The following is a 26,775-nucleotide window of genomic DNA, read 5'->3' on the forward strand; positions in this document are numbered from 1 at the left end:
AGGAAAAAGTATTCCCACCACCTTTTGGCTACAGATCAAGGCTACTTGGCAATATCAAGAAACAAATACGATCTATCACCAATGTTGTCACACCAAGGTTACACATACATTACAGGAGCATATGCTTCGAGTAACACAAAAATGGGGTATGTCTCTAAAGTCAGTTGCCGAGTACTTTAAGAAAAAAATTCTCTTTGATATTTTTCCCAAGCGTATTCAAATTTTTTGCCATATTTTATCGTTAAGTAACTGGATGTTGTATTTCCCACCAGTACCCGAAGGATAAAACCTGCCCCATTTGATCACTCCATTGATATGTTTAGTGTTTGAAATCAGTTGGCCTATATTTAATAGATCTTTTTTTTTCTGACAACTATTCACAGAAAATGCATTGCAACTTTGCAGGGAAACTATTTATACTCCAGCATTAGGCCAGATATTTTACAAAAAAGCTTCCAAACTAAAAAAAATTGAAATGTTAAAATAAAGTTAACTTATGAAAACAATGGGTTGTTTAATTGAGTGGACCAGATGTATGTAAAGTGTTTACAAAAAGCTCATTTACTGTCACTATCAATACATATAGATTTTTTAAGATACTATAATTAAAACTTACTGAAACTCATTAAAACATATTTGAAACTGTAATTTGTTTCTGGAAATTCGGACCTCCCGACCTGACTTTTTGGGCAAAAACTCTGTAACATACACTGCCTAAAACTCTGTCCTAACTGACTGTAAATAATCACATGCAGATCTACCCCATAACCATGATAACAACTAGCTTGATGTTTTAAATAGTTTTTTATCTTTCATACATCATGGATGCAATACAGATAACTTGTGTTCAGTGTGTTCTAAATGTTAACATACCTTATATCATGTTGTAAAAATTCAATTTCATAACAAAATACAGTATGTGTACTGTATAACTCTGTTATATATGTACTTAGAAATAATTAAACCATTGTGATGATCAAACGCTTTAACCACAAGGCTACCCCACCGACCATATGAACACTTGAAATAAAGTTTAGAAAACATATAATATGATTTACTTTCATCAATTTATTTTATTATGCATTTGAAAATCTATCATGCAAAACAAACAAATCTGACAAGTAAAAAAAATCTCCAATACCATAAATGTTTATTTGCGACAGTTATGTAAACATATGTAACTTGTACCTCACAAGACAAACACATATTCTATGTCTTGTAGCTCTGCAGGAAAATAAACACAATTTGCACACAATGAAAATGGATCTCAACACCAGGAATTTCTTCTGCCACCGGTGGAGCAGGATACTCTCACCCTCTTTGCCAACACCTGGTATCATCACTAGAGTGATTCATTAACACATGCTCATGATATTGTCAGAATCGTACAATCAACTAAACAATCAAAGAGATTTCTTATGAATATGGAAAGGGTTTTGTTGCTTTTATTTTCTTCCATATGATCATTGAGGGACCTGAAAAAGAATACATACTTTTTATAAATTTGTCAAAATAACATAAGTAATTGTAAAAGTAGGTGGTAATAGACATCGGCTGTGTAAGACATGTCATGCTTACTTTCGGCCTCACTGGGTGCCTGAATACAAATGTCATCAGTTTACAATGCACTGATTGTATCAGATCTAGTAAAATCCTAGATATTTTTTATATTTGTATACTTATCCTGCATTAGTTAACTTAATGCATAATACTGCTTGTTCTTGACAGAGAAAAGAGCTGTGTGAAGATCTTTGCTTGAAGAAATTGCTCCAACTAGCAGAGAGGCCAACCCTATCACACAGCTCCCACGTGACCCGGGGAAGTGACGTCATGGATCCTCACATTACTCTGGAGTCCGGACATCGGAAGGCATCGTGGGGAGGTAGATCTGTGACAGGTGGGTCTCTTTAGATGCAGTAATGCAGGATAAGTACACAAATATAAAAAATATCTAGGATTTTACTAGATTTTTTGCTCGCTTTTCTTATCCTGCATTACTCCTTAATGCATCTTTATCCGACGGAATCGGTGGAGGGCATACCTTCAGATGTGGACTTTCATCTCAGAACTCAGCCAATCATCGGCTGTGTGGTCGGCAGAAAATGACCAATCCGTAGATGGGAACCAAGAGTCAGGTATGCGGTGTGTCCAGGTACGACACAGCCATAGACGATAACCTTACTCAAGTTAAAGTTGTAGACTGACGTACCGAGCCGTATGTGTGGGGCATGAACCTTCTATTCCAGGGCATTTAAGCCAGGGGAGGTCAAGAGGCCAGCTCTGGACTGGAGGTGTGGTCAATGGCGTCTTGTAGTGGTGACCCGTTGGGCCACTACTAAATAACCAAAACTGCGTGTCTTGCACATCCTCCAAAGTGACGTCTTGCAGGTAGTTAATGGCGAAGACTGTTTTTGATAGCCAGAAACACCCCTCCATGATGGCACGTAGTGAGCAGTTGCTGTGTAGAGCAAAGGTGGAGGCGACCGCCTGGATCTCATGTGGGTTGTTGGAGTTGGGGGGGGTCTAATCCCGCTGCTTTGTAGGCCTGGAGAATGATGGCTCGGAGCCAGAGTGTGATCGTGTTGCGGCTGACTTCTGCTCGCAAGGTCGCTGATACCGGTAAAAAGAGGCGGCGGTGTTGTTTGCGGCATTCCTTGGACGGATGTAACAACGTAACGCCCTCACCAGGCACAGGTGGATCTCTTGTTCGTCTTCTGCGCCCACAATGGATGACAGCGGAGGGATGAGGAACGATCTATCAGGCTGTCCTGGGAGCTGGTTCTTGGCAATAAAGTCCTAGACCAGTACGAGATGAATGGCTCCGTGTGCTTCATGCTCAAAGCGGACACGCGTAACATCCAGCTCACTGACACGTACGGCTGTAGCAAGCGCCATGAGTAAAGATAGAGGGCAAATATCTTGGGGCAAAGATAGAGCAGTAACTCGGCCAGGAATTGAGGCGATGCAGTAGTTGGGTCTTGTTGTTTTCCCCTGCAAAAGCTCTCGGAGGATAGTCACTTGTATAGGCTTCTGGTGGTCGGGCAATGAGCAATCATGATGGCTTTCTCTACTCTGGCCGAGTAACCTTTAGCCTTCAGTGCTGTGTGTAGATGGACCAGATGTGAAGACATTACCTGCCTGGTCCTGGGTGTGGCTGCCTGCTGATTGGATGAATCAGCAGTTTGGGCCAGTCTGGGAGTGGCAGCGGTTGGTGTCTGCTAATTCTCTGAGGTTGATGAACCATTCCCTCGCCAGCCACCAGGGCGCAACCAAAGTCTGATCGAGGCTCTGCATTGATCTGATCTTTTGGACTACCCTGGGAAGGAGTACAGGCGGCTGAATAGCGTACCCTTTTAGTCCTTCCTAGGAGACACTGAAGGCATCGACTGCCAAGGCCAAGGGATCCTATACCGGCAATATGAATGTCGGTATCTGGCGGTTTAGGTGGCGAAAAGGTTGATGTTGGGGTGACAAACAAGAGTGAAGGCATCTGGGTGGAGCTTCCACTTTGTTTGGTTGGGATAGAGCATCTGCCAGGATGTTGCGACAGGCCACTATGAGTTGGACCTGGAATTGGATCCCCAGATGATCCACTAGGTTGAAGAAGCGGAACGTCTGTTGAAGGAATCAGTGTGCGTGAGTTGTTCCTTGGATCCCACAGCACCAGACGATGGTTATGTTGTCCGTCGAAATGGAGAGATGGGCGTGTCAAAGGGTCTGCTTCCAATGGGAGAGAAACAGAGTAAGCGCCTCCAGTTCGAGGTTGTTTATGTTCCACTAGAGTTGCGTAGCGGACCACAGCCCCAAGGCCAACTGTGCGCCCCATCCCTGAAGGGAGGCATCTACAAAGAGGTGTGACGAGGTTGTAAGCCCTGTCAAGTAGACACCATCTTAGACGTTCAATTCAACCGTCCACCACCATTGATGAGGTTTGATGTGATCCGGGAGGACGATGGAGCCTGATGGATCCTGATGCCTGATGTAGGGAGCCACGAACATCTGACTGGGCACAGTTGGAGCCTTCCTCTGTAGGTCGGCCTGTTAGGAGGCCCTGGAGGACTTGAGGACCAGGATAAGGTGTAGCTGAATACACGCCCACCAGTCCCTGGAAACAGAGAGTAGATTGAGGTCCGTCTGGTGAACTGAAGACAGAATATGGGTGTCAACTGTGACTTCCTGAGGTTGATTTTCCATCCCAGCTGATGGAGGAGACGGAGGGTAAAGTCCCTGTGACGAAGCAGGAGGCAATCTCAAGGCCTCATACTGAATATCCCGGATATGGAGGTACAAGACTATTGGCTTGGTAAGGCTTGTGAAGAGTCATGGGGGCCGAGGATATACCAAATGGGAGGGCCTCCCCTTGTTATGCACAAGTCATAAACATATAGAATGTACAAGATACATACCAAATGCACAACACAAGCACAAGAAACATTAACTCAAGAAGCAAAACACATGAGGGTTTGAACAAGTTTTATGCTACAGATAAAAAAACAGGTCTTCACTCAGCAAGTGACAAGAGTAATGTGAGGATCCATGACGTCACATCCCCAGGTCACGTGGGAGCTGCGTGATAGGGTTGACCTCTTAGCTATTTGGAGCAATTTCTTCAAGCAAAGATCTTAACACAGCTCTTTTCTCTGTCAAGAACAAGCAGTAATGTAAAAAACTTTTACATGTCCTCCACATTATACTTTTACATGTCATCCACATTATACTTTTACATGCCATCCACACTATACTTTTATATGTCATCCACACTACATTTTTACATCAGAAGACAATCATGTTACAATATATAAGATGATAGACATACACAATAGTTCAATCCAGAAATTCTTTGCATATAGTATTTACATTGTGTTATTATTTATTGTCAAAATATTATCTTGTACCTCATAGTTTGAAGCACGGTGTCCCATGTTTCTGGTGTACACTGGACAGCGACTGTACACCATGACGTACTGAGGCTCTTCTGGGTACCTGTACCCTCTGGGCATCAGTGTCTGGTAGGACTTGCTTCGACACTACGTATTTGAAAGATACAACATAGAAACATGGACACTTCTGTCATCTATATCTCACTATCACAAAATAAAAATGGTAACTTGATATATTTCATGCATCAATGTACTATCAATTGTATATGTGTGTAAATTGCATCAAACATGAAATATGACTACAAGGGGTGTTCATTAAAGATTTCCCCTAAACCACTTAGGGTTATCATATTTGGTGGAAATTTCACATGTGTAATGATACATGTATCTATGGGTTATGTCTGAATTTGCAGCACCGAACTATTAATCTTACCACTTTTACAGGTGTTATGAGTAGGGTGTGACAATGGAGCCAGTAGAATACCGAGCTGTGATTAGGTTTTTATATTTGAAAGGTTGCACATCAAAAGAAACTTTCTGAAATGAAAGCATCTTATGGGGAGATGCCCCATCATATGACGTTGTTAAAAACTGGCATTGCCAGTTCAAGTGTGGTCGGACATCTGTGGAAACAGCTCCCATTCCTGGTCACCCCCATTCAGCCATTGATGAGGACCCTATCCATCAAGTGGAGACCGCCATTTTGGCAGACCGACGTATAACTGTTCGCCAGTTAGCACAAGATGTCTAGATCAGTGTAGGGTCTGTGGAAAAAATCATCCATGACAATTTGAACATGCATAAGGTGTCTTCACGATGGATTCCGAGGTTGCTCACACCTTTCCAAAAGCAGGAACGAGTCAATTGCTCAAAGGATCTTTTGGACATGTGCCAAAACACCAGGCAAACTTTTCACACATGATGAAATATGGGTCCATCACTATGATCCTGAGACTAAAGTTCAGTTGATGCAATGGAAGCATGTGGAGTCACCACCCCCAAAGAAGGCACGTGTCCAACCCTCTGCAGGCAAGGTCATGCTCACGGTGTTTTGGGACCAGCACGGAGTAGTGATGATGGATTTCTTGGCAAAGGGTACCACAATTACAGGAGCTTATTATGCTTCACTGCTGCCGAAAATGCGGGACGCTATCAAGCTTAAGAGGCGTGGCATGCTGACCAAGGGTGTCCGTCTCCTGCAAGACAATGCTCCAGTACACAACTCTCATGTTGCCCAGACAGAACTGCGGTCCTGTGGCTATGAAATCCTTCCACATCCTCCTTTACTTTCCTGACCTTGCACCATCTGACTGCCACCTCTTTCCAACCATGAAGTCATTTTTGAAGGGTAAACGTTTCACAAATGATGAAACACTGATTTCTGAAGTCAAGTCCTGGTTTGAGACGTAAAATGAGGCCTTTTACAAGCGAGGTCTCCATAGTTGCATAAAACGATGGGAGAAGTGTGTAACTCTTGGTGGTTCCTATGTGGAGAAAGACTAATACCTATGCCAAGTTTCATTCCACTAGGTCCATCGGAAGTGGTTCAGGGGAAATCTTTAATGAACACCCCTCGTACAAACCATTTGATATTATAAAATTTATAAATTACTAAAATGAGAGGATATGTGTCAAATCCTAACAAGGGAAATAAATCTAAAAAAACAATGGAAATTCCGTAACTCAACTTACTCCACCAACATGAATTATCTGTATACTGCAATGATCAGCTGAACACATCGATATAACCATTCAGGAAGGGAACATGTGAACGAGACACAATCGCTTATATGTATGATAATCAAGTGAAACTATGAACAAATATCACCTTACTCCTGCTAAAACACATTTCTGAAATACTGCGGTGGTTAGATTTTATCGGTTTAATAACTTTACAGCAAACTTACCTGAGTTACTTCAACTTAATGGTGTTTGTTTACAAAAACAGCTGAGTCAGGGTCTTGATGAGAACGCTGTCCCTTTAGCCCATTTCCATTTAAGGATCGTACACCACCTGCTTCCAATCAGTTTCAGAACCAGCAGGTAAAATCTCTCGTGGAACACTACAGCAACTCAGCAAGAGTCAATATATACAACACAAATGAATAAGCGCAACTCATACAACAGACCCTTCCAACCATCTTAGCGAATCTTTTAGTATGTTATCCATGTATTGTTGCCTTCTCAGTCGCGATGTTGGACAAATGAGTGTGTGAGTTGGATTTAACGCCGCTTTTAACAGTATTGGAAATTTTAGTATACATTGTATATTTATATACTTATCCTATCTTTGCATTTCTCCCTTCTTCTTCGATCCTATGTGGGAATGTGCTTAAATCATGTTTCCAGCTTCTGAAAAGAAAAATAGCCACCCAAGCCCCCTGCATCTCCATGGTTACGTCCAAAAGCTAGGTCAATTACGTGCCTCTCATGCACGCCATGCCTGCTTGAACTGACCACGTGTGCGCCTCTACCAATTCATTCTCTTTCACAGAGCTTTATAAGGCTAGAGTATATAAATATACAATTTATACTAACATTTCCAAATTTTTAAACTTATCCTATCTCACACTTTGCATTTTATCCCACGGTTGGATGGTGAGCCTCAGATACCCTAGCCTGTATAGAATACAACCGTGAGATATGCACGAGGAAGCTGGGTCTAGACAGTGTAATTTTGAATTTGTTTTAGAATTTTGAAAACTGTCTAGCGTCTAAAAGACATGAACTCATGATCGGGAAAAACACACACGATCAACCGATGATAACGAAACAGCATGAGATCGGGCATACATGACTAACGTTTTTTCCCGTAAGTCATCGTACATTTAGAACAACCGCGAAGCTGTAAACGCATAAGCGAAACAGCATATGACTTTAAATCAATCCTGGAAGGGCATCGATTCTTCAAACAAATCTCCCACGGACCATAGAGTGCGTTAGGTTTGGTAACTCTTTTAACGCTTTGTCAAGGTAATCAAAATACATTCAAGTGTATGAAGCGTACCAAAACGGGAAGAGGAACTATCGACAACATTCCATAGCAATGGACCATCGAACCAAAACCCTACATAACAGATACCTGAGGCAGAGGTGAGCCGAATAAAGGTTTGGGACACTGATCTTTTGTTGTTGTTGTTCTTTGTTTTGTTTCACACCGAATAGTGACTTCGTAAATTACGAAAAAGTCTCTACAGATGAGCTAATCCACCCTCCAAAGGGGACTCAATCTTGGAAACCAGAAACATCAAAAACATGCAACACCACATAAATGTTTAATGATTTATTCAGTACATACAATTGGAACAGGCAAGGATTACAAAGCATAGCAGTTTATTATCTACGTTAACTGGGGCGAGACAATTGTTGTGCCAACACCAACAGACCGAACTTGTGGAGCCCTTGTACGTCTGTGACTGAAATGTCGCGAAGGTAGTGAGGTAGTCTCTTCCAAGAACATCTGTGGAGGCAAGACACATCGAGATATATCCGAGGCACAAGGAGAGGTCTTCACGGTCGTTCGATCCCAAAATAGCAGAGAGCGGGGGAATCGTAAATAGCCGGTCCGGTTGTCTGGAAAGTTGTTTCTTTGCCAAAAAATCCCAACAAAGCCCCAGAAACGCTTTGCCACTTCCTGATCTGTCAAACTGGACCCTAGTGACATCCAAAGCATGAATTTCGCTGACCCATGCAGCAGTGGCCAAAGCCAACAAAAAAAACTTCTTCAGCGTAACTGTCTCAAAAACCTTCTCTGTCAGTGGTTTGTAATCACCGGAACAAAGCTGTTGAAGAATAATGTTTATGTCCCACGAAGAAGGCCGAAAACAAGCAGCTTGGTTGGCTAATTTGTAGGAACGGATGAGGCGATTGTAGCTCCATAACCGTAGAAACCTTCACACCGGAAGTGGTGGTGATGACAGAGTTAATGGTTGCCAACGTGGACCCCCAAAGTTTCTGAGTCGAACACAGGTAATTGGCAATCCGAGGTGGGAGTGGAAATATCATGAGCGCGAATAAGTCTCAAAAGCCGTCCACTTGTGGTAAAAAAGGTGCCTGGTGGAAGCACGATGGGCAGCAGAGATGGTCTTCGCAACCCGCTGGGAGTATTCTTTTGCTACGAAGGACGCAAAGATGGAGCGTTGTCAGAGACTGATATACGATAGCGTTTTTTGCTAGTAAAGTACCTACAGTGTCGATCAATGTTGGTAGGAGCCTGGCCGGATACGTTCTCCAATGGTGATGGACCATTGTAGGTGGCGGTGCGATCATAGGTAATCGATACCCTTGTTGAAGCAGCTGCATCGCTAAGGGGTCTGCGAGCATGGTCCAATTGCTTGCAAAGATCTCGAGTTTTTGCCTACGGGCGTGGCTGTAACAGGAACGGCTGGGGGTTGAAGTTCCCAGTCATGCCGATTTGAAAAGGAGTCAAGTTCCTGCTGAACCTACCCCTTGGAAAGTTCGCTGGCGCCCTTGGGTCTGGTAAAGGAGACCGATCGACCGATCGCCTCTTCTTGGGAATGAGTGGAGAGAGAGACAGAGAGTGTGTCCATGGCTGACAAAATAGTAGACACAAGTGGGTGGGTAAAGCGGACTGTGGCATCCAAGTGGGTTAGGTCCCGACCTTCAACCACATAAGACGAAGTTGAGTGCTTCTGAGACAGAGTAGAAACGTCACCGTCAATATAGGGGGAGGCGACCGTAGTAGACATGCCATGAGTACCTGTGTCTTCAAGGATGAAGCCGGGGACATGGAGAGGATCCTGTAATCGACTAAACGATGTGAAAGCCGTATAGGTTAGAGTTAATGTCCAGTAAGAATGGTCTGGGAGGGAGCGTGATCTTGGACAAACAAGCCGACGGAACTGCAAATCCAGAGAACCTATCCGCAGCCGAAGTTGTCCGCTGTAACTGAAATTTATCAGCTATCCAATGCATGACCGATTCAGGGTCCGCGGGTTCAAAACTCCCAACCGAGGAATGTGTTGACAAGGGATCGTCAAGAACAATTGACGGGTGTGAACTGTCAGTTGGTTGAGCCTGGATACCGGGCCGAAGTAGAGTAGAGGCCGAAGCACCCGATCTGGGAGGGGTCGAGCAGGAGGCAACTGAAACCGGACCAGAATCAGAAGGTTGAGGAGTCGATGAAGGATACGAACAGTCAAGGAGGACAGTAGATATTGCTTTCACAATAGAGTCGAACGATGGTTCTGAAGTCGTGTTGTTGATCCCTGTGATCCCAACTCGTGGGTAGGAAAGGTTGACAAGGAGGAGCCGACCTCAAAGGATTACGATCGGGCGATCTGTGCGCCGAATGAGAATGGATCCAAGAATGACTTCGACGATCACATTCTTTATACAATGACGAACGCCGATCCTGTGAACTGAGGCGGGTAGGTGTAGCCGGCAGAAGAGCGGTAGTCAGGAAACCGTGAGTAAGGGTATCCAGGATGCTGGTAATAAGAGTCCTGGTAGATCGGGTAGGCATTCCATCCCTTGTGATGGGCAACGTAGGCATCAACCACCGACAATGTCCCCATGAGGATAGCCGCTATGGTGATACTCAACGACGGATGACCAATCTCTGCCGTAGAGAGAACTGTCCTACGGGTGGTCAATTGAAGACAATTGGGAGCAGGAATGATGACGATCATGGTGAGAGCATTCAATATCATCCGAGGAGCGAGCATAGCATGGTAACTCGATCGAGAATGCCGATCCTGGAGGGTGAACGCTGCGCAGGGTGAAGTGTAACGATCCAAAACAAGCCAAATCCAAGAGCGGGATTTTAAATGGACTGGAGCAATCGGTCACTGGTATAACGAGAGCAGGACCCGGGTTGGTCAGACAGACCTATCACACATCGACATGCATATCTTCTTGTGGTAGACAGGTAGTGAGTCGACAAATTGTCTGTAAGGAAGATGTCTAAGAGGGCCTCATCTGTGACAGAAATTACAGGCTCGACAGGATTGTCTTTAAGGCATGATGAGCTGGTACATGATTCAAGCAGGTTCCCCCATAGGATCGAAGAAGAATGGAGAAATGCAAAGTGTGAGATAGGATAAGTTTAAAAATTTCCAGTTATATCACAGCGTGTCAGCTTAATGTGGGAGGAAAGCCCGAAGTGATGCAGGTCTCAGACGTTTACCACTTTGGTGAAACCCACGAGCATGGGTATGGTGCTGACAAACCTAGACACATAATCGGGGCGTACTGGGATTCGAACCCACACTCATAGGTTTCTGGCGCGCCCAAGGGACACAACTCTGCACAGCGAATTGCGGCGCCTTAGGCGACTGGGTCGTCCGTGTCCCCTTTGGACAAATGAAATATTTCAGAGTAATTGTGCTTAGTGTTGTTTGTTGAACAGCACGCCAACAAACTCTGCACATGTAAGAAGATAGAATCACACACCTTTACCTGCACCACGTAAAACAGGTCTAATAAAGTCTTATGATGTCATTCCTTTATCAATTGGAACCAATGACGTCATATTCGAAGGGGCATAAGCCATGGTGTGTTTATTATGGAAATAGAATGTGAAAAATATGAACCGATTTAATGAACAAAATGAATTAGATACTTTTAATATTTGTATTGTTTTGGCTATGAAACTACTTTGTAAATATTTTTCATGATAAAAAAGTACAAGAATAATGGGTTTATTTTCGTGTGAACTTGCCTTAAAATCTACACAGAAATTCATCCACAAATGATGTTTCCTTTTGAAATTGATTGACAAAAGAGCAGAAACGCAGAAGTGATTTTCTCTCATGTTATCTCCCCTGTATTCATAATTACAAATTGGTGCCGACTGACCATGCCAACGTTGTCATTACGTTGTTAACTTGAGGCCTAAAACATTCTTGTGGTTTCAATCACCTGACCTTCCCTATAAAATGCTTCAGACCCTAATGGGTTTTTTTCACTATTATTAACTTGACATTGGCTCTGCTGTTTGCTCGCTTGCCAGTTTCCTGATTACAGTGAACTGCACCATATCATATATGCACTTATCATCTGTGTCACTGAACATTTCAATAGGTCCATGCAGCAGCGCAAGGATTCAGTTAGTCAGTGCAGTGCGTCAAGTTTATGAACTTCTGATGTTCATAGACCATCTACTTGACAATATCATGGTGAAGTCCTTTTCCATCTTCGCATAGTATAAAAAACTATGATGCCATCAAAATTTGTAAGCGAAAATGACGATGACAGTAATGTTGGAAATAGTTATAGTGATGGTGGTCAAGATTCTGAGACAATGGACTCAAATGAAGATACAGAGCAACCGTCTAAGCAAGCGACATTCCAAAGTAAATTAAAAGGGAATGGAAAACACGATTTTAAGACTAAATGCTATGACTTCCACATATTGTTCTGCACAACCTGTATATGCTGACAGAGTTCATATTTGGTAGTTCAATTTTAAAAAGGAAAGTCTGGTCATACATTCACTAAGTGTGAAACACTTGTATTGCAGACATATTTGTCCAGAAAAAGAAACACCTCAAAGGTGTCATGAAACAATACACTGAATGATACAAGATTTTATGGTGCCACAGGGCATAGCATTCGCTGTTTACATTTTAATCTCAATCATTACCTAGAAATTGGAACGTCTCGTTAACTATAAGGTTTGAGCGAGTGTGTGAGATATATGGCTACTTAAATAGTGGGCTGGTCGGTGTGTAATTGCAAAACAAGAAATCTTCCTGATTTACAAGTACTGGTGGTCTTAGCTAATTTAGTGTTGGATCACATACCAATAAGAATACAAGTCTATGAAAAGAGTTCAAGAACTGTATAACCTTTATTACATATTTTGAGTCTTTGATTTAATTAGGTGTGATATTTTTTACTATTGTTGTGTGAAAAAAAATATCAAGTGTGTAGTGACAATACATCACATGATGTATCAAGTCACAAGGCGAAGGGGGAGTGGTCAAAAACAGTACCTTTTGATGTCGATCAGTGTCCGCTTGACAAGGAAACACGAGCAACGGCGTAGTGAAAACGCATCGATTCGAAGCAAATTTCAATGGCAGTAAGACAAGGATGGCGTTTCTAAACTTGTATTCTCGACACAAAAGAGTTCTCAGGATGAAAAGTTCTTCTCAGCTTCCCGTTTTCGCAGAAGCTGCCATGTTGGGTTGATTACTTCCGCTAAGCACTTCCGTAAGCTCATATTTACACGTGCTACATCATTTTACCTTCCTTCTGATCTAAATGCGAGTTAAAATGTCGCTGACAGGAGCTTATGATAGAATTGACTGGTTCCCCCGTTGGAGTGTTTTGTTTTCTGGCCGCACAAGTGTCCAAACTCCCACTGTATGCTCGGCAGTTTTATTCTTGTTTCAGAAGAGTCATTCGTGACCAACTTGTCCCATTCCGGGACAAGCCGAATGTAGACTCGTGTCCCTCTTGAAGGATTCCATATCGGAGTATGAACACGGGAACTTCTTCAAACAAGAACGACAACTCTTATTCTACCCGCGTCTTACAGTAAGATTGATGTAGGCGTTGCAGCTGCGCTCTCGTATTCCTGTTGTTTGTTTGTTATTTAACGCCGTACTCGGCAATATTCCAGCTATATTGACATCTCTGATATAAATATTAGTATATTCGTTTGTACAAAAGTATATTTGGCAAGTTATTCAACCCATTCCTTCTCAACTGTTCTTCTTTTCTTTATTTGGAAATTAGTAAGGTGTTAAGAAAAAAAGCAAGAGTTACAATATCTTATCAGCGGATGTAAAGACATGCAGCTGAGTACAAAATATGTCCGTGCTAGATAAAACATAAACATCTTTAACTGATGAAATTGTGTGGGAGTAACATATTAGTCTCTTACATGTTAGAAATACCAGAATATATGTATGTCACCTATTTAGGTAGATTTCTAATTTAAATCTATAATATTTATATCTTTATTACAAGTTTTCATTAACAGTTTCTGTCAGTATTTAATGATGGTCTCTACTTTTACAAAAAAATTTTTTTTTAAATAATTCAATTGAATCTTATATATGTTTTATGATTTGTGGTAAACCAAAGACGTATATATACATGTATATGTCTTTGGGTAAACCATCATATGGGATTGAGAAATCAGTTTTACTTCTTGCAATCTGTATTTTTTTGTTCAGTTATCGCTTGTTAATGTAATAAAAGTATGTGACCCGGACCTGACATAACACAGAGGAATCTTAGAAACCAGATGATCACCCAAATATATATTAATTTATACCAATTTTAAATCCGTATAAAATATATTACCTCTACCCTAATTTTGACATTTATAATCCATCCACCCATGACATTGACCTTAAATGGGTCATGAAGACAATGTAAAATATGAATGACCCGAGGAAATTCAGCCATCTCTATCATGTCTATAGTTACATGTTCACTTTACTAATTCTAATATTTTAGGAAAACATATGTTTTTTTAATCGGAAATATGAAATTTTCTTATATTTTTGTTATCTTTGTGGAGTTGTGAATTAATTTGATCTGTCACAAACATGTTGTTTGAAATATATATATGTGTGTGTGACATTGCGTGTGAACAGCTAATTAAATGATTTAATATTTTAATAGGTGATTAGATAATAATTGTGTTTAATTGTTGACGTCTTGGTATACCATCAAAATGGCTATTACACGGACTGTAGTTTTGGAAAGGCAAGACTTGTGACGGCTCAAATGAATGGATGTGACAGTCAAGGGAGCTATGTCCTAAATGTAAACAAACGCACATGTACATTTGAATCTGTCAACCAACATGGACCTGCAAGTAACTACATCAATTTATGTAACAATTCTGTTCTCCATTTACACTGCGGTTCGGGACCGACAGTCTACATTTTTCCACATTTTATAAACAAAGATGTATTCCCCAAATTAATTTAAATACTCGATCGAGGTCACCATATCCTGACGCTCTTCCTGGTTGCCCAGCGCCGTTTGGACGCATGGCTGTCTTCGAGAGGGGGACGAGCCTTCTTGAAGGTTACGGAAACATGCAAGTGGTAACAAATGACAGATGAGTCATGTGAATGTATATCATTTTGTTACTAGATTCTACCCCCTTGTGAACGCAAAAGTTCTTTTATTATTACCAAACTTTTAACCATGATAAAACAGTAGATATATATACTCTTCAAAAAAAGAAACTTGACAGATGTAAAACCACTTTTTGCCAAATATCTAAAATAATTACATTAAATGAGAACCAAAGAAGTCAAACAGAGAGATGTTGTGTCTATAATTCGCGAAAACACATGCAAAGCACATTAACGTAGTGTTTGGGGATCAATTTTACAGCTTCATCCAAACGCAACCGCCTGTAAAAAACGTGTAGCACAGGATCCTGCATTTTGGCATGCAGGCCCCCCTGCTGAATGGGTATAAAAATCCACATCAACGGCTGTTCATACAGTCCTTATAACGTCAGTAGAGGCGGTGACAGAATGCCAAGACTGAATGCAGCTCAACGGAACAACGCCATTGGGAGATTACAAGCTGGAGCAACTCAGCAAGATGTGGCCAGGCACTTAGGCATATCCAGACAGACAATCTCCGCACTGTGGACCCAATACAACAGCACCAACAGAGTTGATGACAGACCAAGGTCAGGAAGACCAAGGGTGACAACCCAAGCACAAGATCGATACATCCGTTTGCGACACATCCGAGACCGCAATACCACAGCCACGTCTGCAACCACACAGATCCCTGGGGTACGCAGAATACCAGATCAAACGGTACGCAAGAGACTGAGGGAAGCTGGACTTTTTGCACGAGGACCTGTTCGACGTCATGTATTGACCGTCTGCTTTGGTGCCAACAGAGGGTTAGATGGGCACGTGCAAGGTGGAAAAAGGTACTGTTTACTGACGAGTCCCGTTTCTTACTCACACGTGCTGATGGGCGCGCACGTGTCTATAGACGTCGGGGTGAACGTTACGCCCCCAACTGTGTGCAGCAGGTTGTCCAATTTGGCGGGGGGAGTGTCATGGTATGGGCCGGAATTCATCACGGTGGTAGGACGCCTCTCGTGCATGTGGCAGGTGCATTTACGGGTGTGCGTTACAGAGACTTGATCCTACAGCCTTACGTTCCTCCTCACGTCAACGTTCATGGCGGACAGTTCCAGAAGGACAACGCTCGACCGCACATTGCACGTGTTTGTCAGGACTTCTTACAGCATAACAACATCCAGACATTACCTTGGCCAGCCCAGTCACCAGATTTGTCCCCGATTGAGCATCTGTGGGATGAGTTGGACCGACGCGTTCGCAGAAGGAATAAAAAAAACTTCACTTTTTTAAAAGTAATCCCATATATGATAAACAACAGACAAATGTATCAGAGAAGGTAATTTTTAATCATTAATGTCCAAAGAAGGATTTTGATTAACGGTGGTAACCATAATTTGTTCCAAGCACCAACGGTATTCGGTAATAACATCAACAGTTTAAATCATAAGTCCCAAGCACGAGAATCTGATGGCACGAGAGTTCAGTAGCGTGTATGGCCACCATTTGCGTTGACAACTGCCACACAACGTCTGTTCATGGACCTTGTGATTTTTGTGAACACATGATTGGGAAGATGACGCCATTGTTTCGCTAAAATGGTGCCAAGATCTTGCAAATTCTGTGGTTGGTTCTGGAGAGTGTGCAGACTTCTGCCAAGAGCATCCCAGACGTGTTCGATGGGATTGAGGTCGGGAGACCTTGACGGCCAGTCCAAGACGTTGATTCCCGCATTCTGAAGGAAATTCCTTGTCAAAATTGGTGTGTTGGGTCTGGCATTGTCGTGTTGGAAGATCAAACCGGGTCGATGTGCTGCCATAAAAGGCAGAAGTTCTGGTGCCAGTACCTGGTCGCAGTAAGCAGCAGCGTTGAGGTTGCCACGGATGACAAGAAGCCTGGAACGTGCATTGCCACAGAAAGCACCCCACACCATGACACTTCCGCCTCGAAATCTATCAACTTCCTGTACACAACAATGGGCGTAAAGTTCATGACGGCGCCTCCACACCCTCGCCCTACCATCAGCAAATCGAAGATTAAATCGGGATTCCAATTCCTCTGAGTCCACCGTAAGTGTCGGTGTGCCTGCAATTGACGTTGACGTCTGTGTAATTGAGTCAGAATCGGCCCGCAGTATGGCTGTCGTGCTTGAAGGTGAGCAGTTCTCAGACAGTTTCGAACAGTTTGCGCACTCAGTCTACCCCTAAACAGTTCATTTCTGGTTGATGTAGCCGTCAAAAATCGGTTACGGAGGTGACGTAAGACAATCTTTAGATCCTCTGCATGTGACGTCACACGTGGTCGACCTGGCTGAGGGCGATCAGCGGTGGTACCCGTTTGCTGTAGACGCGTCTGTAAATCATAAACAGTCCGTCGACTACAACCCATCGTCCTTGCGACTTCAGCTACGGACGTTCCCGTCTGCAACATGCCGATGGCACGTTCACGTTGCACATTTGAAAGGCGTGGCATGACAAATGGCCGTAAAGACTTTTGTTTTCTTGTGTTTTTCTTTTTTTGTTAATGACTGCTAACAAGTATGGCTGAAAACACGTGCGGTATTATGGCCACGTGACCAGTTGCACGTGAAAAAACACTTTTGCCACTATAGTGCTGTGCACATGATTTTGATCGATTCACCTGCATAAAAACGGGTGTTATCTGAAGACGATACGTGGCCATTACTGTTTAAATACACAATAAGGGCCCACAATGATAACTGGTCAAAATGTTAAAATTTTAGGATTGTGAAGTTTTTAATTTGGTTCAGTATATTTAAAGTTATTTTTAACATTCCAAAAGTTATTTCCATTTCCTTTTACGTACGATTCTTCTCTCACAACATCAATCAATATTGATGTTATTTGTATCTACTACAGAGAATAAATCGTTTTAAACCATCTTCACCGCCTCAGGCAATTTAATTACATCGTCGGCCAGGACGATATATACATACACTGACGTCCAAAAGAAGCTTTACCAGAGTTTGAAATCACACTTGCTCAAAAACAACAAAACATACATGCATCAAGTAAAGTGTATTGAGAAGATCAATATATCGACATAATCAACACTGAAAATGACGCCAGAGCCCCCCAAAGTTGGATGTGGTACAAAACTAGAGCTTTCAGAATAGAGGACAATAGGCAGAGTACATAAACAATCGCTCACGTTCAATAACAAGTCATTAGTAGCGTGTGTGACCACTAAATGCCTCAATACACACAAAAACTCTTCGACGCACAGAAAAAGTCAGTCGTCTGATGAGGTCACGTGGCATTTGACGCCATTCTTCTTGGAGGGCCAAGATCAGAGGTGCATTCAATAAGCCGTTTGGCGCCGAGGCGCCAGCGAGTGCTTGCGAGCACCTCCGAATAATTCCTAATGAACGGAACGCAGGCTGAGAGCGCTTTCTAGCGCCTCCGCGCATACTGAGAAGGAGGCACGCCGAGGGACAAAGATGGCGGACTTGGACAAATGCGGGGCCTGTGAACATTATATTTTCGACATGGAACAACTTGTTAGACATACACGCACTCAGTGGTGAAGTTTGATACCACCACATAAGTAAATACATTTATTGGAAGACTTTTCACTTGTTAAATCAGGCCATTCCAATTGTTTTAGCTGCATTTTGAAGCGCCTCGCAGCCCGGAGTATTTTCCCTTGCAACCCATGTTAATTTCAGTACAGAAAAAATCCTTTTCATGCGTCTGTTTGTGAACAAGATACATGTATAATAAAGTTTGGTATGAAGTTGCAGTTTTGTCCCAATAACACTCATATGATTTCTTTTTGTAAACATTTGACATGTATTATCATGCGATATAAACCTTCATTTGTCGAAACTGGAAACGTAAATTGAGATATTTTCATAGGTGTCTATCTTCTCTTACATAAATCGAAAACATTGCGAATTGTTGTTTTTAACTTCAGTTACAATATTCCAGCAATATCAGGGCGGCCTGTAAATAATCGATTTTGTCCCTGACAACTTTACCAGTGGTTGATTTGGACAACGTCCCATGCCTTCAGGGCATTCGTGACCAACTTGTGTTATTCGGGGACAAGCAGTGAGGTTACTGAAAGGGGCAAGTGGTGACGAATGGCCGTCGGGGTACAATAAAACACAATCCACCAAGTCACCGATCCATTTAGTTGAATCATACAATATGCATGCATAGATTACTTTTGGTCAATAAACATAACCAGGAATCCCCAAGTGTTGACTAAAAAAACACACCCCAGGAAATATTGTTTTTCCCGAACGAGAGCGAGGGTAATACATTTATTCTTAGACGAGTTTCGTAAAATCAGTATGACAAACATGCGAGTGTAATAACTTCTTTGTAACCTATTATTTCTTAATCCATCTGAGCTTTCCCTTAGAGAAATGCACTGATCACGACCGCCGTCTTAGAAAACCACAATTGTCAAATGACGTCAACAGTCTTCAGCTATGACGTCATTTCTAGTGTCAGAATAAAATTTGAAAGACGATAACAATGCCGCCCGGATGACATACATATAGAATACTAAACGGGATCCCGTGTAATACCAATATTATTAAACGAGTGAATAGTTGTATCTGACGAGCGAAAGCGACTATTCAACTATTCACTATTCACTTTACTTGGTTCAATTGAGCCTCACAACCAGAAATATTAATTTAAAAAACCCTACCGTTCATCACAATTAATCCTGGTATCAATCACAGTCTGCAGTGTCATAACAATTATATTGCTGACAAGGTGTAGCACTTTTATTTCTTCCCTCAGAATAACATTACACTTCATATATTAGTAAGAATCTTTCTTAATGTAGGACATGTTATTGGTGATCGCCTACACAATTCAGTGTATTTGTCTTGCATTTTGGCCACTTCTGACTTGAAGTTGCTGTGTGCTGGATGCTGCTTCGACTTTTGGTTGCTGTACAGCAGAAATTCATTCCTGCATAACCAAGAAAAAAACCATTCATGTTCTGCAACAACATAGAACTAGACATCAAGTACATACACAGTGTAAAATTACCATTGTCCAACACCAGTTCTATTCATCACCGGAATTAACAAATAATGTTTACACAATTTGAAAAATAGGTATATCACTGTGAATATTCATATGGAATACTAACAGCAGTTACTTGAAACCACCTAAGACTAAGAGGTCTTCAACTGAATTTCGCAAGTAAAATTTAAAAAATAATTTTGACTGACACAATTTCATTATGCCCATAATATTGTATATTCGAATGGAATTCGAAATCAAGGGATATGTGTGTTTTACAGGTTAGGCTTTGATATATTTATTTCAAATATAAATTATAGTCATCGATATAATGTATTGATTTGGTTTCATGGTTATTTGATTAACTATTGAGTGATTTGTGACACTATAATTTTGTTTATGTTTATAATAGAAGTTTCACATATATTTTTTTTGGTGCATGTTGAGAGGACATTTATTTAATTAGCGTAATTATTTTTGGGATTAATATATATATTTGGCTGGGCTATGAAAATATTTTTGGCCTGCAGTAATGAGACTCATTCATCCAAAATAGGTAATTAAACTTTTAATTATTTCAATAAACCATTTTTGAGTGTGTGTGTGTGTGTGTGTGTGTGTGTGTGTGTGTGTGTGTCTTCCTTAATTTTTGTCATCCTTTACATTTAGATGAGAGTAAAACTTTAGTTCAAGCCTACCAAAGTGCAAATAATAATAATGCATGTTATTATAACTATTCACATTAAATATACAAACTAATTTTGACAATTACACAACAATTTATGCACATGCTTTATACATTGCATAAACCCTCCTTCATAAAAAAACATATTTTAAAAATAAGTTTCTCATCAAAGCTAAAAAATGCTTTAATGGAAAATTATTTACTTTATTAAAGGTGCGTGACAGAGCAAATATATATATATGACCAAATATAATGCATTTTTTAAATTTAAGTTTCAAACATATGACTGGTTTATTAAATATTATAAATACTAAAAAAATAAATTAATAGAATATCCTAAAATATATTTCACGTTTAAAGATATGATCATAGCATAAATTTTCCAAATTTCATCCCCCAAATCTTGCCTAATAATTTAATGCCTATTCAAACTGTCAAAGGCACGGCTTCCTTGACACTGCTCATGCTGTCAGATACCAGAATACCATAGTAAGTCGGGTAATGTGGCTTACCTATTAGTAGTTACATCTTCATAAATAATCTAACATCAGAGAAACATGTAACACATCCTCCGTAATCATAAAACACTGTCCACTGAGACTATAAATATGCGTCTGAACGATAGTACCGCAATGGTTGTTAAAATTATTTTAAAGGTATGGAAAAGAACACATACCTTTACGAACGGTCCTATGGTTGTCAGTTGTCAATCAGGAACCAATAAACCTTGCAGGAATGACAAATAACCGATCATATTATACCGAAATAAGTAAACTTTTACGACTGTCAACAGCGGTGACAACCAAGCATGGTAGTATACTTGGTCCCGTCTACAGAGTTAGCTTTGGCGGTCGCGCATTTCGAAAGCAGAACTAGTTCATGAATATTGGCATGTCACCGGAAATGCTAGTACCGGAAGTAGCGCTTCGCGAGACTTACGGGCCCTATACGATCGCCTTGTGGAACGGGCCTTGCACCTCAAAGTTTACAACACGTCACAATACCAGACGTAATTGGTTGAATTTTGTTGCAAGATCCATCAGCGAAACAATGCAGTGTGACGTCAACCTAGCAACAAGGTTGCTGGGGTCATCGAGTGTGCATAAGCTCCTCTCAACTCAACTCCGTACGCAATGTCGTTGAATAAGCCAAGGGATGTTGAGAGCTTTCAATATTTGTTCGTGAAACGTGTTCCGAGAGTACATAAGCACGCGTTTTGGTATTACACAATGTGTTATACAGCTGTATGTTTATCAAACGGGTGATCTCTTCACGGGCAAGTAATAAAATATACTAGTGCGCGTGAACGATATTGCACCAGTGCACATACGATTTTCAGTAACTCGATTTTCTTCTAACCCTATAGGTAATTAATTATTTTTTGTGATTTATGAGACTTTGTTCTTGCCGTTTTGGCAATATAGTGACATGTCTTACCCGATGTATTTAATTTATTCCCCTTCATTTACTGTCCAGAATATACTGAAATTAAATATATATGAATGTTAACATCAAACCATTATGTTTTACCCAAATAACTGGTAAATAAAATACCTGGAATGCAGTTTTAAGAAATAAGATTCTATTTGGGTTCTTAAATCCACATCTTCGATAACTTCAATGCAGAACCAGAAGTCTTTATTCACCTATTCCAATTCGACTTTATTTTATTTACCACAGCAGGTTTGTAAATACAGTACGACACGGATATAACGAACACGGACAGAGCGAACAAACGGATGCAACAAAATCCACGATTTATCTCCTATATAATATCATATAAAATTTACGCACATAACGAACTCTCTACAGCGAACTAACGGATATAGCGAGCTGATATCTGATCCCCGACGATCCCATCTACCACAAATTTGTGACTCGTACAGCGAATTGAGAAATCTCATTAATTGTCAAGTGTCACTGACAATCTAGTCTATATTTTGATTTTCCAATCTTAATAAGTCGGTAGGATTACATGAGTTTGGTCGGCGTATATTACGATAATGCCATGTTGTCTGATCGGTGACCGTCTAACTAATGGAAAGTTTATCGTATCTTTATTCTAAACAATAATACTTCACATACACAATGTTCAACAATATTGCTACATTGAGTTTGCAACGCCATTTTGAAAACCGCGCCCTCTGCCGGCGGCAGTTGCCAGATCATTCGATAACACCCGTGCACCCGCGGAGAGCGCTCAGTCAGCGCTCAGAAAGCGCCTCGGCCTATTGAACGCATGCCAGTTCTTGCCGGTTGGCTGGAGAGTGTGGCCGTTGTCGAAAACGACGAACCATCAAGTCCCAGAAGTGTTCTATGGGGGACATGTCGGGTGTGCGTGCAGGCCACGACAGGGCGTTGACGTTGTTGGCTGCGAGGAAGTTAGTGACAATTTTGGCTGTATGGGCTCTAGCGTTGTCGTGGCTGCTGTTGGAGAAATGGTAGGACAACTGGACGAAGAATGTTATCCATGTAACGCTGAGCTGTCAAGTTTCCGTCAACGATGACCAGTGGTGTCCTCTCCTGCCCACAGATCCCTCCCCACACCATGACACTCCCTCCACCATATGGTACGACCTCCTGCACGCAACACGCCGCCCGCCGTTCGTTCACCCCTTCGGCGGTAAACACGTTGTCTTCCATCAGCCCTAAACATACAGAATCGGCTTTCGTCAGTGAAGACAACCCTCTGCCAGTCACGTCGTTGCCAACGTCGTACAGTCCGGGCCCATCTCAATCGCAGACGACGATGTTGCGCTGTCAATAGCTGTCCTCTGTATGGTCTAAAAGCCCTGATTCCATGAGCCCTGAGTCTCCTGGCCACTGTCTGTCGACTAACCCTGTGACCTAAGGCATTTGTCGCCGATGACGTCACTGTCAGGAAGCGATTTCGGAGGTGCAAGGTACGCAAGCACCGGTCATCATGGGGCGTGGTCACCCTGGGTCTGCCTGTTCTTGGCCTTTCAGCGGTCCGCCCTGTCTGTCTGTAACGTTGCATCAAGTTGGTAACGGCAACACGGGAGCAACCAATGGTTCGTGCAATATGGGCGTGGGTGGCTCCAATCTGTACCATACCCAAGGCTCGTTCACGTTGTTCGACTGTGAGTCGTGGCATTTCTTTTGTGTTTTTTTATCACTGTGGATGTCTGACTTGCCGTTGCAATCGTTTTATACCCTTACCCGCACGTGTATTTGCAGTTGTCCGTGGTGCACGTGTTTTTCACTTTTTCGCGTTATCTCGCAAACATGTAACAGACGATTAACATTTTCTGCATACACTATTGTTGTATACTACTCAAAAGAAGTTAAAGAACAGAAGATATATAATACACGATTTAGCAAATTGGTCATGGCATTATGTGTTATAACAATACTATCATCTAATGTTTGGCAACATGTTGTACCACGTCTGGGGTATTGCTGGTCCTCCTGACACTTTCTGGAAACACTTCTGGTAGTCATGCAAATGAATTGAAAACATGAGCAAAACACCGGAATATTGTCGCCCAAACACAACGCTGCACCTGCCCTTAGCAACAACCAACACAATTTTCATGCTCAGCATATGAAAGTGGTGATGTTCATGATGCACGTGCATGCTTTCCCTTTAAGAAGGCGATGACGATGATCGTGTAATCACACTTTCCAAAACCATGCCACAGAGACGACATGTGACTGATGTTGATAGAGGACGAGCTATTGGTTTGCTCCAGGATGGCCTTTCTTTACGTGAGGTGGGCAGAAGATTGCAGGTGTCACCCTCTGTCATTCACACCCTTTGGCATCGTTTTGCTGCCACTGGCAGAGTGCAAGAGCAACATCGTTCTGGACGGCCAAGGTGTACCTCACAACGTGATGACCGATACCTGGTTCTCCAAGCACACAGGCACCGTACAGCAACAGCAAACAACCTCAGGTTACAGTTAAGGGCTGTCAATAACACTGTCGTTTGTGATCAGACGGTGCGAAACCGTTTACGAGCTGCACACTTGAGAAGTCGACGACAAGCAGTGAGGCCACCTTTACGTCCAGTTCACAGAACAGCACGTCTGGCTTGGGGTCGACAACATGTGCGTTGGGACAGACAGCAATTGTCTCGTGTACTGTTTACAGACGAGTCGCGATTCTGTTTGCACCTCAATGATGGCAGAATACGGGTGTGGTGTCGTACTGGAGAGAGATTCACTGATGCCACAGTACGTGAACGTGTCGCTTTTGGTGGGGGATCAGTGATGGTATGGGGAGGATTCAGTTGGAATCACAGGACTCCTCTGTACCATATTGTCAGGAATCTGAATGCTGCCAGGTACTGTGATGAGATTCATGAACTCCTGGTATTGCCCACACTTCGTAAGATTGGTCAAGGTGCTATCCTTCAGGACGACAATGCAATACCCCATCGCGCTCTGATAATCACTGACAAAGGCAGATAACCGTTGTGCAATGGCCTGCGTATTCGCCAGATCTGGCGCCGATTGAACATCTTTGGGATGCCTTGAGAAGAGTTGTTCAAGCTAACCATCCACCTCCTGTTAATCTCCAGCAACTTTTAGGATTTCTTCATCAGGAATGGCAAGCAATTCCATAGGCAACACTGCAGAAGCTTGTCCGATCTATGCGCAGAAGATGTCAGGACTGTATTGCTTCCAGGGGTGGGCATACCCGATATTGAAGGAACAGGATTATCCTGAACTGTAGTGTGTGACTTTTGATTTATAGGGTACATACAGTTCATATTGTTTTGCTCTGGTCAGCTGTATGCCAGCGTTTCTTTCTTCAATGAAATGTCATGATTGAATACTTATCTTTCCCAATCAGTGTTGTTCCTGTGTTCACGATTTATTTTTTGAGTGATTTTGATAACTTATTTGGGTGTTCTTTAACTTCTTTTGAGTAGTATATTTAGGTTATGGGTTTTAGATAGACTTCATCGAAAAAAAAATTATACTTTGTCTGAAATTTATATTTTCAGTTGGTAAAGTTTCTTTTGGACGTCAGTTTATATATGAACACAAATTTGGCTGTTTGACGGAGCATGATGTCTAAGGTTTCACCAGGTGTGCGTTAGTCACAAACGATTTTTAAAATACTCCTCTCGTTTTATGTAATATATATGATCAATGTGTTTCATCCTTTTTAAAATATTGTAATCACAACATTCATTTCTTTTGAATTTTAATAAATGAATATAAAACTGAAATGAAGAGAACTGACAAATATATGTCCAATGTTAATAAATATATATACTGAGAGGCTATGAAAACGCAATCAGCATTTTTTATCATAGAATAGTAACAGAGGAGAAAACAAAGTGATTAGTTATTGAAAAATGTTACTTAGCGTGATAATTGTCTTCTGTCGTCGTGTGTACAGACATGATTGGTTGTGTGCACACCATCCTGAACAAAACGCCAAAACACATCTTCAGCTTGCAGTCCGAAATGCACGTGCACGACATGAATTTTGAATTGCATGCAAACAGTACAAATTGCTCCCCTATAAAATCACATCATGATTTGAAACTGGTGTCCATATGCACCATGCCACGGTTAACCCAAGATCAGCGACACCAGGCCATTTGAATGCTGCGAGCTGGCACTCCACAGACTGACGATGCACAACACTTTAATGTCCATCAATCAACTGTCAGTCGTCTCAGAAGGCGCTACCAAGTCACAGGCAGGGTGGAGGATCGGCCACGCCCAGGCGTTCAACGGGTGACAACAGGACGTCAGGATGGCTATATTGTCATGCAACACCTCCGACGTCGATTTCAGACAGCTGTACAGACTGCTAACAACACTATCGGAAGCAGAGGAAGATCCATCAGTCGAACTGTGCGTCGACGTCTTGCCGCAGCAGGGATACGGTCACGTCGACCGTACCAAGGTCAGATCTCAACGCATAATCACAGACTTCAACGACAGCGATGGGCTGCAGCAGGTGGTTTTCTGGGCAACGTCGGTTGGAGGAATGTTGTTTTCTCTGATGAGTCTCGCTTTAACGTCTCTTTCCCAGATGGACGGCTCCGTGTGTACCGACGTCAAGGTGAGCGTTATGTGCGACCTTGTGTTATTGGTTTGGGGAGCCATAAATGCTGTGTTTAAATCACAGCTTGTTATTGTGCAAGGTAACTTGACGGCACGACGTTACGTGGA

The 26,775-nt window shown here is 42.1% G+C and overlaps 1 protein-coding gene across 2 annotated transcripts in view; it reads right to left on the bottom strand.

Annotated features, from left to right (window-relative positions):
- LOC139463733 (dnaJ homolog subfamily C member 13-like) overlaps nucleotides 1-13,038 on the bottom strand; it is a 510,967-nt gene extending 497,929 nt beyond the window's left edge. For both annotated transcript variants that reach the window (XM_071244983.1, XM_071244982.1), the window contains exon 1: nucleotides 12,839-13,038. The gene's annotated coding sequence lies outside the window, so the exon portion shown is untranslated. The remainder of the gene's footprint in view (nucleotides 1-12,838) is intronic.
- Nucleotides 13,039-26,775: the final 13,737 nt, after the last annotated feature.

The sequence above is a fragment of the Haliotis cracherodii genome, unplaced genomic scaffold (assembly GCF_022045235.1).
Source record: "Haliotis cracherodii isolate W230 unplaced genomic scaffold, xgHalCrac1.p SCAF_16, whole genome shotgun sequence".
NCBI classification, from domain to species: Eukaryota; Metazoa; Mollusca; class Gastropoda; order Lepetellida; family Haliotidae; genus Haliotis; species Haliotis cracherodii.